Raw genomic sequence first — 13,471 nt, 5'->3', positions numbered from 1 at the left:
CAGTAGTAGCACCGCTTATACGTAATGTACATAGTAGCAGCGCCGCTTTTACGTAATGCCCATAGTAGTGCCGCTTTTACATAATGCCCATAGTAGCAGTGCTGCTTTTACGTAATGTCCATAGTAGTAGTGCCGCTTTTACGTAATGTCCACAGTAGTAGTGCTGCTTTTACGTAATGTACATAGTAGTAGTGCCGCTTATACGTAATGTACATAGTAGTAGCGCCGCTTTTACGTAATGTCCATAGTAGCAGTGCTGCTTTTACGTAATGCCAATAGTAGCAGTGGCGCTTTTACGTAATGTGCATAGTAGTAGTGCCGCTTATATGTAATGCCCAAAGTAGTAGTGATGCTTATATGTAATGCCCATAGTGGTAGTGCTACTTTTACGTATTGTCCATAGTAGTTGTGTCGCTTTTATGTAATGTGCATAGTAGTAGTGCCACTTATATGTAATGCCCATAGTAGTAGTGACGCTTATATGTAATGCCCATAGTGGTAGTGACGCTTATATGTAATGCCCATAGTAGTAGTGACGCTTATATGTAATGCCCATAGTCAGAGGCGGATTGGCCATAGGATTTACAGGGAAGATTCCCGGTGGGCCGACGCACCCGCGGGGCCTGTTTTGTTTGAGAACATGTGGTCCTTTTTATAGACATAATGAATAAGATGCAAAATAATTAGCATATATGAAAATTACTGCCACTTAGCCTGTGATTACAGATGATCTAGTGTATGCTCTGTCTGCCTGCTTGGCTGACATATAAGATTGAGGGCGGGATGTATTAACATACATCGCCGCCCCTCGCCGGTTACCGCAGCGATGTTGATCGCATATGTACTAACATATGCGATCAACATCGCGATGCGGTGACGGAGGCCCCCCGCGATACCTGTCAGGTGGTCTGCGGGGGGTCTCTGTCACCTCCCAGGGGTCCCCACACTGGCTAGACGCCGGGAAGCAGCAGCAGCAGGCTGCCCCCGGCGCCTCCTCCTCCCCCCTGCAGCCGGAAGTACCTCCGGCTGCGTTGCTAGGGGGAGGAGGAGACTACCTTTCCGGGTCCAGGGCAGCCTGGAGCAAGGTAAGCCGGGGGAAGAGGGGGGTCGGCGTCTGCGGCGGTGTCGGCGGGTTGCGGCGGTCGGCGAAAAGAAGCCCATAGGCTTCTATAGGGTTTTCATATTTACTAACACCCTACCGCCGCGTTTTCGGCGTCCAGGGTATCGCCATCTCTGGATGGCGATACCCTGGACGCCGAAAACGCGGCGGTAGGGTGTTAGTAAATATGAAAATGCGGTAAAACCCCCGTTTTCGGGGGTTTTACCGCATTTTTGCTTTAGTACATCCCGCCCTGAGTGAATAGTGACTGGAATACGGTTGGTGTAATAAGCAAGAAAATATATCTTTCTAAAGAATTATATAGTTTCCTAAATTCTGAAGGTGTATCATATAATGTGCTCATAATATTTAATTTTATTTCTTTTTAACTTCCAGCTTGGTGCTGGACATGCCCACTATCTGGAAAGTCTTGGGGGGAGGGTGCTGCTGCTATGGCCCATGGCTAGACCTTACACCTCTGGTGCTGCCCATGTGGGGCCACTAGTACAAATTTTTCCAGGGCCGCTTTTTGTTCCCAATCCGCCCCTGCCCATAGTAGTAGTGACGCTTATATGTAATGCCCATAGTAGTAGTAACACTTATATGTAATGCCCATAGTAGTAGTGACGCTTATATGTAATGCCCATAGTAGTAGTGACGCTTATATGTAATGCCCATAGTAGTAGTGACGCTTATATGTAATGCCCATAGTGGTAGTGACGCTTATATGTAATGCCCATAGTAGTAGTGACGCTTATATGTAATGCCCATAGTAGTAGTGATGCTTATATGTAATGCCCATAGTGGTAGTGCTGCTTTTACGTATTGTCCATAGTAGTTGTGTCGCTTTTAAGTAATGTGCATAGTAGTAGTGCTACTTATATGTAATGCCCATAGTAGTAGTGACGCTTATATGTAATGCCCATAGTGGTAGTGACGCTTATATGTAATGCCCATAGTAGTAGTGACGCTTATATGTAATGTCCATAGCAGTAGCGCCGCTTATACTTAATGCACATAGTAGCATTGATGCTTATATGTAATGCCCATAGTGGTAGTGACGCTTATATGTAATGCCCATAGTGGTAGTGACGCTTATATGTAATGCCCATAGAAGTAGTGACGCTTATATGTAATGCCCATAGTGGTAGTGACGCTTATATGTAATGCCCATAGTAGTAGTGCCGCTTATATGTAATGTCCATAGCAGTAGCACCGCTTATATGTAATGTGCATAGTAGCAGTGATGCTTATATCTAATGCGCATAGTGGCAGTGATGCTTATATGTAATGCTCATAGTGGTAATGACGCTTATACGTAATGCGCATAGTAGCAGTGACGCTTATATGTAATGCCCATAGTGGTAGTGATGCTTATATGTAATGCTCATAGTGGTAGTGATGCTTATATGTAATGCCCATAGTAGTAGTGATGCTTATATGTAATGCCCATAGTAGTAGTGATGCTTATATGTAATGCCCATAGTTGTAGTGACGCTTATATGTAATGCCCATAGTAGTAGTGACGCTTATATGTAATGCCCATAGTGGTAGTGACGCTTATATGTAATGCCCATAGTAGTAGTGACGCTTATATGTAATGCCCATAGTAGTAGTGACGCTTATATGTAATGCCCATAGTGGTAGTGACGCTTATATGTAATGCCCATAGTAGTAGTGACGCTTATATGTAATGCCCATAGTAGTAGTGATGCTTATATGTAATGCCCATAGTGGTAGTGCTGCTTTTACGTATTGTCCATAGTAGTTGTGTCGCTTTTAAGTAATGTGCATAGTAGTAGTGCCACTTATATGTAATGCCCATAGTAGTAGTGACGCTTATATGTAATGCCCATAGTGGTAGTGACGCTTATATGTAATGCACATAGTAGTAGTGACGCTTATATGTAATGTCCATAGCAGTAGCGCCGCTTATACTTAATGCACATAGTAGCAGTGATGCTTATATGTAATGCCCATAGTGGTAGTGACGCTTATATGTAATGCCCATAGTGGTAGTGACGCTTATATGTAATGCCCATAGAAGTAGTGACGCTTATATGTAATGCCCATAGTGGTAGTGACGCTTATATGTAATGCCCATAGTAGTAGTGCCGCTTAACGCTTATATGTAATGTCCATAGCAGTAGCACCGCTTATATGTAATGTGCATAGTAGCAGTGATGCTTATATCTAATGCGCATAGTGGTAGTGATGCTTATATGTAATGCCCATAGTGGTAATGACGCTTATACGTAATGCGCATAGTAGCAGTGACGCTTATATGTAATGCCCATAGTGGTAGTAATGTTTATATGTAATGCTCATAGTGGTAGTGATGCTTATATGTAATGCCCATAGTAGTAGTGACGCTTATATGTAATGCCCATAGTAGTAGTGATGCTTATATGTAATGCCCATAGTTGTAGTGACGCTTATATGTAATGCCCATAGTAGTAGTGACGCTTATATGTAATGCCCATAGTGGTAGTGACGCTTATATGTAATGCCCATAGTGGTAGTGACGCTTAAATGTAATGCCCATAGTGGTAATGACGCTTATATGTAATGCCCATAGTGGTAGTGACGCTTATATAAAATACCCATAGTGGTAGTGACGCTTATATGTAATGCCCATAGTAGTAGTGACACTTATATGTAATGCCCATAGTAGTAGTGACGCTTATATGTAATGCCCATAGAAATGGCACTTATACAAACAACCAACCCACACACACATATATATATATATATATATAGCAAAAAGGAGGAAGAAGAACAAGCGCCTATGGTGCAGTAAGTTCTTAAAAGTGTATGTTGACGCTAATAATAAATTAATGCGTACCGGATGAAATCTTTATAACACGTCTAATAAGATACCGATCGTGATGTTTCTCACCATCATCATCATCTCGCTCAGAGCTCTAATTTATTATTAGCGTCAACATACACTTTTAAGAACTTACTGCACCATAGGCGCTTGTTCTTCTTCCTCCTTTTTGCTACAGAATTCATGCCATATACCTATGGTACATTGAGGAACTGAGCAGCCACCCTGAAGAGTGGAAGGTGCTGACAAAGACTTATTCAAGCCTGGAAAACTGATACCAGCCATTTGCGGCTACCTTATTAGCATAAATATAAATTGTTCAGATAAATACTTTATCATTGTCGATTCCTAGAGAAGCGCACTGGTCTATACATTCTTTTTTCATATATATATATATATTTATATATATACACACCCACCCATATATACACACACATATACACACACACCCCTATATACACACACACACACACACACACACACACACACACACACACACTCACTCTCTCTCTCTTTCCCTTCACTTACCTTACAGTCTGGCTGGCCATAGCAGCAGCAGCCTGGTCCCGTGTAGCCCCGCCCCCATTTCCATGTAGCCGCGCCCCCTTTTCAGCCCGGACCAAACCGACCAACCCCGCTGTCACAGGTGAGGGGGAGAGGAGGCTCCAAGCTGCCGGCGCTGCTGCCTGTCATATAGTGTGACAGATAAAGCAACCAGCAGCAGCAGCAGCAGCAGGGGGGGACAGGCCGGCTCAGCAGCGGGGATGCAGAGCAGAGACAGCGCCTATCCTGGCCTGGTGACTACCTGCTTTGCATCCCTTTGCTGAGCGGGTAGCACCGGGCCTGTGTGGGGTTATAAACAGGCACAGCAGTATATACTGCTGGAAATTTGCTGAGTTTTGATCAGAGATGTTCGGAAAAGATAGACAGGGGAGGCGCTGCCACATAGGTCACAGAATTTTTACTCCAGAGTTTTGACTATAAAAATGATTAGAATAATGCAAAGAAGATATTTCTAATATATTTTTTGTATTTTCCATATACTTTATATAGTCAAAACTCTGGCTTATACGTTAGTATGACAGGAAAGGCTCTGCCTCACCTGCCTCACCCTACCACACGTCACTGATTCAATGCCAGTGTTCATGTATGGCAACTGAGAACTTTTGTTACAGCGCATGTGCTAAAATCCCTGAAAACACCTAAAGTGCGTGCATTACACAGAGTGCATACATGAAGGCACTGTTGTTATAGAATGAGCAAAATAGATAGAATAAGAGTGGCCAGGCGCCAAAACAAATCAGCAGCAACTCTTCTGGTCAAAGACATCCCCAATACCACAGTAATAGACAAAAGTGTGTAGATTAGATCAGATGGGTGCGCTAAATAATAAAAGGAAGGTAATACTTCCCTTAATGTCTTTCTCCGGCAGTACTCTTGAACATCAAGCATATAGGGGATATAGCATATAGCATATTCCATATAGGGGAGAAAACAAAATTCCAATATGGTGTAGTACGTTTAAAAAAATGTTATTGTAACAAACTAGTTAATAGGCAGCAACCAACATGTTGTTAAAAACACGCACAATCTCTTCAAAATGACAAAGGTAAAGGTGGAGGTTTACCAGATTTCCGAAAAGTTCGGGACTTAAGATATAATCATGAGGAGTAACTGGCTCCGGAACCTGTCTCCAAAGTCCAAACTTCATGATCGCCCAGTCAGCCTTCCACCATAAGGAAATAGCACGCCTGTCATACGTTTCGGCATGTTTCGGGACCTCTCCCTTCCTCAAGGCAGTATGGCAGGAATGAATAATTTTAAACAAAAGCTCTGTGCGCACTATACTGCTGCCGACTTTCAAAGACTCACACGAGGTCCCTTCACCCCTCACCAACGTGATACAATACAGAGAATAAAATTGGAGAAAATGACTTAGCCGGCGCTGTCAGAATGTTGTTCTCATCGTATTATGCCGTCAAACTCCCACTTGCATGATATTTAGTTTCACCATGGGGAAATGAAACAAAAAATGGCAATAGTGAAGCTTGTTTAATACATGTGGAGAACAATACAAAACATTTAATAAATATGTCAATAACTCCACCAAATGGCTTCTGATTAGAGATGAGCGCCTGAAATTTTTCGGGTTTTGTGTTTTGGTTTTGGGTTCGGTTCCGCGGCCGTGTTTTGGGTTCGACCGCGTTTTGGCAAAACCTCACCGAATTTTTTTTGTCGGATTCGGGTGTGTTTTGGATTCGGGTGGTTTTTTCAAAAAACCCTAAAAAACATCTTAAAACATTGAATTTGGGGGTCATTTTGATCCCATAGTATTATTAACCTCAATAACCATAATTAACACTCATTTTCAGTCTATTCTGAACACCTTACACCTCACAATATTATTTTTAGTCCTAAAATTTGCACCGAGGTCGCTGGATGACTAAGCTCAGCGACCCTAGTGGCCGACACAAACACCGGGCCCATCTAGGAGTGGCACTGCAGTGTCACGCAGGATGTCCCTTCCAAAAAACCCTCCCCAAACAGCACATGACGCAAAGAAAAAAAGAGGCGCAATGAGGTAGCTGTGTGAGTAAGATTAGCGACCCTAGTGGCCGACACAAACACCGGGCCCATCTAGGAGTGGCACTGCAGTGTCACGCAGGATGTCCCTTCCAAAAAACCCTCCCCAAACAGCACATGACGCAAAGAAAAAAAGAGGCGCAATGAGGTAGCTGACTGTGTGAGAAAGATAAGCGACCCTAGTGGCCGACACAAACACCGGGCCCATCTAGGAGTGGCACTGCAGTGTCACGCAGGATGTCCCTTCCAAAAAACCCTCCCCAAACAGCACATGACGCAAAGAAAAAAAGAGGCGCAATGAGGTAGCTGTGTGAGTAAGATTAGCGACCCTAGTGGCCGACACAAACACCTGGCCCATCTAGGAGTGGCACTGCAGTGTCACGCAGGATGTCCCTTCCAAAAAACCCTCCCCAAACAGCACATGACGCAAAGAAAAAAAGAGGCGCAATGAGGTAGCTGACTGTGTGAGAAAGATAAGCGACCCTAGTGGCCGACACAAACACCGGGCCCATCTAGGAGTGGCACTGCAGTGTCACGCAGGATGTCCCTTCCAAAAAACCCTCCCCAAACAGCACATGACGCAAAGAAAAAAAGAGGCGCAATGAGGTAGCTGACTGTGTGAGAAAGATAAGCGACCCTAGTGGCCGACACAAACACCGGGCCCATCTAGGAGTGGCACTGCAGTGTCACGCAGGATGTCCCTTCCAAAAAACCCTCCCCAAACAGCACATGACGCAAAGAAAAATAAAAGAAAAAAGAGGTGCAAGATGGAATTGTCCTTGGGCCCTTCCCACCCACCCTTATGTTGTATAAACAAAACAGGACATGCACACTTTAACCAACCCATCATTTCAGTGACAGGGTCTGCCACACGACTGTGACTGAAATGACGGGTTGGTTTGGACCCCCACCAAAAAAGAAGCAATTAATCTCTCCTTGCACAAACTGGCTCTACAGAGGCAAGATGTCCACCTCATCATCATCCTCCGATATATCACCGTGTACATCCCCCTCCTCACAGATTATCAATTCGTCCCCACTGGAATCCACCATGTCAGCTCCCTGTGTACTTTGTGGAGGCAATTGCTGCTGGTCAATGTCTCCGCGGAGGAATTGATTATAATTCATTTTAATGAACATCATCTTCTCCACATTTTCTGGATGTAACCTCGTACGCCGATTGCTGACAAGGTGAGCGGCGGCACTAAACACTCTTTCGGAGTACACACTTGTGGGAGGGCAACTTAGGTAGAATAAAGCCAGTTTGTGCAAGGGCCTCCAAATTGCCTCTTTTTCCTGCCAGTATAAGTACGGACTGTGTGACGTGCCTACTTGGATGCGGTCACTCATATAATCCTCCACCATTCTATCAATGGTGAGAGAATCATATGCAGTGACAGTAGACGACATGTCCGTAATGGTTGTCAGGTCCTTCAGTCCGGACCAGATGTCAGCATCAGCAGTCGCTCCAGACTGCCCTGCATCACCGCCAGCGGGTGGGCTCGGAATTCGGATTTGGGATTTCGAAGAATGCACAGTTCTTTGCTGTGCTGCTTTTGCCAGCTTGAGTCTTTTCATTTTTCTAGCGAGAGGCTGAGTGCTTCCATCCTCATGTGAAGCTGAACCACTAGCCATGAACATAGGCCAGGGCCTCAGCCGTTCCTTGCCACTCCGTGTGGTAAATGGCATATTGGCAAGTTTACGCTTCTCCTCCGACAATTTTATTTTAGGTTTTGGAGTCCTTTTTTTTCTGATATTTGGTGTTTTGGATTTGACATGCTCTGTACTATGACATTGGGCATCGGCCTTGGCAGACGACGTTGCTGGCATTTCATCGTCTCGGCCATGACTAGTGGCAGCAGCTTCAGCACGAGGTGGAAGTGGATCTTGATCTTTCCCTAATTTTGGAACCTCAACTTTTTTGTTCTCCATATTTTATAGGCAGAACTAAAAGGCACCTCAGGTAAACAATGGAGATGGATGGATTGGATACTAGTATACAATTATGGACGGACTGCCACGGTTAGGTGGTATAAAAAAACCACGGTTAGGTGGTATATAATACAATTATGAATGGACGGACTGCCTGCCGAGTTCCGACACAGAGGTAGCCACAGCCGTGAACTACCGCACTGTACACTGGTTGATAAAGAGATAGTAGTATACTCGTAACAACTAGTATGACACTATGACGACGGTATAAAGAATGAAAAAAAAACCACGGTTAGGTGGTATATATTATAATAATAATACAATTATGGATGGACGGACTGCCTGCCGACTGCCGACACAGAGGTAGCCACAGCCGTGAACTACCGCACTGTACACTGGTTGATAAAGAGATAGTAGTATACTCGTAACAACTAGTATGACACTATGACGACGGTATAAAGAATGAAAAAAAAACCACGGTTAGGTGGTATATATTATAATAATAATACAATTATGGATGGACGGACTGCCTGCCGACTGCCGACACAGAGGTAGCCACAGCCGTGAACTACCGCACTGTACACTGGTTGATAAAGAGATAGTAGTATACTCGTAACAACTAGTATGACACTATGACGACGGTATAAAGAATGAAAAAAAAACCACGGTTAGGTGGTATATATTATAATAATAATACAATTATGGATGGACGGACTGCCTGCCGACTGCCGACACAGAGGTAGCCACAGCCGTGAACTACCGCACTGTACACTGGTTGATAAAGAGATAGTAGTATACTCGTAACAACTAGTATGACACTATGACGACGGTATAAAGAATGAAAAAAAAACCACGGTTAGGTGGTATATATTATAATAATAATACAATTATGGATGGACGGACTGCCTGCCGAGTTCCGACACAGAGGTAGCCACAGCCGTGAACTACCGCACTGTACACTGGTTGATAAAGAGATAGTAGTATACTCGTAACAACTAGTATGACACTATGACGACGGTATAAAGAATGAAAAAAAAACCACGGTTAGGTGGTATATATTATAATAATAATACAATTATGGATGGACGGACTGCCTGCCGACTGCCGACACAGAGGTAGCCACAGCCGTGAACTACCGCACTGTACACTGGTTGATAAAGAGATAGTAGTATACTCGTAACAACTAGTATGACACTATGACGACGGTATAAAGAAAGAAAAAAAAATACCACAGTTAGGTGGTATATATTATAATAATAATACAATTATGGATGGACGGACTGCCTGCCGACTGCCGACACAGAGGTAGCCACAGCCGTGAACTACCGCACTGTACACTGGTTGATAAAGAGATAGTAGTATACTCGTAACAACTAGTATGACACTATGACGGTATAAAGAATGAAAAAAAAACCACGGTTAGGTGGTATATATTATAATAATAATACAATTATGGATGGACGGACTGCCTGCCGACTGCCGACACAGAGGTAGCCACAGCCGTGAACTACCGCACTGTACACTGGTTGATAAAGAGATAGTAGTATACTCGTAACAAGTATGACACTATGACGACGGTATAAAGAAAGAAAGAAAAATACCACGGTTAGGTGGTATATATTGTAATACAATTATGGATGGACGGACTGCCTGCCGAGTTCCGACTGCCGACACAGAGGTAGCCACAGCCGTGAACTACCGCACTGTACTGTGTCTGCTGCTAATATAGACTGGTTGATAAAGAGATAGTATACAATACATACAACAATATACTACTATACTGGTGGTCAGGCACTGGTCACCACTAGTCACACTGGCAGTGGCACTCCTGCAGCAAAAGTGTGCACTGTTTAATTTTAAATTAATATAATATTATGTACTCCTGGGGGCTCCTGCTATAACAACCTGCAGTGCTCCCCAGTCTCCCCCACAATTATTATAAGCTTTGCCTTTTATACATTGATGTGCAGCACACTGGGCTGAGCTGAGTGCACACAGACTGAGTCACACTGTGTGACTGGCTGCTGCTGTGTATCGTTTTTTTTCAGGCAGAGAACGGATATAGCAGAGAACGGATATATTATATTAAAATAAATAAAAGTTAACTAACAACAACTGCACTGGTCACTGTGGTAAACTCTGTCTGACTCTGCACAATCTCTCTCTCTCTTCTAATCTAATTTCTAATGGAGAGGACGCCAGCCACGTCCTCTCCCTATCAATCTCAATGCACGTGTGAAAATGGCGGCGACGCGCGGCTCCTTATATAGAATCCGAGTCTCGCGAGAATCCGACAGCGTCATGATGACGTTCGGGCGCGCTCGGGTTAACCGAGCAAGGCGGGAGGATCCGAGTCTGCTCGGACCCGTGAAAAAAACATGAAGTTCGTGCGGGTTCGGTTTCAGAGAAACCGAACCCGCTCATCTCTACTTCTGATGACTTTAAAATGCAGGGTAATTACCAGAAAACAATGGAACCGTGGCCAAACAGTTCCAAATAGCGCATGAAGAAATGATGTAAGCTGAAACAGTCTACGTCAGAAAATCCACGCTAGTTACCAGCAATCGTCTCTGCATTCCTTGTAGTCTCAGCTGCCCCCAACGCGTTTCCACTCCTCAACTGGAGTCTTTTTCAAGGTTCCTGGTGTGTCACACCAGGAACCTTGAAAAAGACTCCAGTTGAGGAGTGGAAACGCGTTGGGGGCAGCTGAGACTACAAGGAATGCAGAGACGATTGCTGGTAACTAGCGTGGATTTTCTGACGTAGACTGTTTCAGCTTACATCATTTCTTCATGCGCTATTTGGAACTGTTTGGCCACGGTTCCATTGTTTTCTGGTAATTACCCTGCATTTTAAAGTCATCAGAAGCCATTTGGTGGAGTTATTGACATATTTATTAAATGTTTTGTATTGTTCTCCACATGTATTAAACAAGCTTCACTATTGCCATTTTTTGTTTCATTTCCCCATGGTGAAACTAAATATCATGCAAGTGGGAGTTTGACGGCATAATACGATGAGAACAACATTCTGACAGCGCCGGCTAAGTCATTTTCTCCAATTTTATTCTCAGTATGGCAGGAATGCTACATGGTGTGCTATTTATACCATATCCATTAACTACATCCAGGTCATGAGGTTACACATCTTAATAATTATCTCTATCAAAAAAAATTGAAATAAGAACTTTATGAATATTATATTGTGATGATTTAAAACAGTGATCCTCTAATTTGAGTTTAAAATAACCTAAAATCAATAATAATTAGTCCGCCGGCCGGAAGTAGTTTCCCGCACTTCCGTTCCGGTATTGAGACACTCAAAACCAAATAAAAAACATGCCCCAATACTAATGGAGAAAGTTCATCATCACGTTGGTGGTATAAGTGGAACACAAAGACTGTAGTACCCGAGAAACGGACTGCAACTGAGTTTTCCGGTGAACTTCCAGTCCGTGGAACGCATGTTGAGCAGCAGACGAACTTCCGATGACGAACTTCCGGTTGCGCGTCACTGGAACGCATTTGACGTGCACAGTAGCGCTAAAGGGAATAAAATAAAATAGGTGTTCCTAAAACAAAAACAACCAATTGTGAAATAATGCTAAAACCAATTTACATTTAGTTTAAGTATCAAGGGAAGAGATAAAAAAAATGGAATAAACATCATAAAAGAGTATTTTGGAAACTTTTAAAGGAACCATTTAAGTTCAAAGTCTGCATTGAGACCATTCGGAACCAGACTTTTCAGTTTATAGATCCATTTCATTTCACTCTTCGCTTGTCTTGTGGCTTCATCTCGATACTTCCAGGTATTCTTTATATTGTCAATAGCTAAAAATTGAAGTATATATTTAGTTGATGAATTATGTTTTTCTTTAAAATGATTAGAAAGTGAATGCGTCATGAGTCCCTTTTTTATATTTCGCAAATGTTCACTCAAAAGTGTTTTAAGGGCCCTGCTTGTTCTTCCCACATAACTCTTATGAAAACTGCATTCTATAAGGTATATAACATTAGTAGTGTGACAAGTCATGAAGTAATTAAGTTTATGTGTATTCCCATTAGCATTGAAATCTTCGTACTTGGTTTTATTAGTGATTACTTCTCAATAAGCTTGACATGTAGAAACCCTTACTTCTAATGGGGCGATTCTCATATGTTGGTAATTAACTTTTCATTACTTTATTTTTTAAGTTGGGGGCCTTCCGATATATAAACTTTGGTCTTTCAGGGATGGCTACTTTGAGTAGTGGATCTTTCATTAATAAATGAAACTATGGATTCCATTTTTTATGCTGATGACTATATTAAGTAATAAAAGCAAAATTATAGGGATCCTCTCCTGATGTTTTCTTTTCATATCCTTTGATAAGTTATTTTGTGTCTCTATTCATGACATCTTCTTTGAATTTGGATAATTTATTTTTATGATAACCTTTATTTTCAAAGCCTTTCTTCATCAGATCTATCTGTTCCTCACATATCTGCTTTTTGCTACAATTTCTTCTCAATCTTAAAAATTGGCTTTTAGGGACACTGGTAAGCCAGTTGGAATGATGTTCACTGGAAAGTGCTATATAGTTATTAGCGTCTGTAGGTTTTTTGTAGCATGTAGTTTTCAATTTTCCCTCCTCAACATAAATGGTGAGGTCAAGAAAATGTAACTCTGTTTGACTGACTGTAAAGCTGAGTTTATGTTAGATTCATTGATATTAAGTGCTTGGCAAAACTCATCGAGATCTTCCCTTGGTCCTTCCCAGAAACAAATGATGTCGTCTTTATATCGATACCATGATCTTAAACTCTTCTTAGCGACAGCATTGGTTTTCATATGAGTCACTTCCAATAGGACATGAAGAGATTTGCGAAGCTGGGTGCAAATTTAGCACCCATTGCGGTACCTACTAGTTGGTTGTAATATGAGCCTTTGAAATAAAAGCAGTTGTTCTTAAGTATAAATTCAATCCCTTGCAGCAGTAGTTCTTTTTTGTCCTCAGAATAATCGGTTTTATCCAGATAGTATTT

Source organism: Pseudophryne corroboree, chromosome 4 (genome assembly GCF_028390025.1).
Source record: "Pseudophryne corroboree isolate aPseCor3 chromosome 4, aPseCor3.hap2, whole genome shotgun sequence".
Taxonomy (NCBI): domain Eukaryota; kingdom Metazoa; phylum Chordata; class Amphibia; order Anura; family Myobatrachidae; genus Pseudophryne; species Pseudophryne corroboree.
This window is presented reverse-complemented; position numbering follows the sequence as displayed.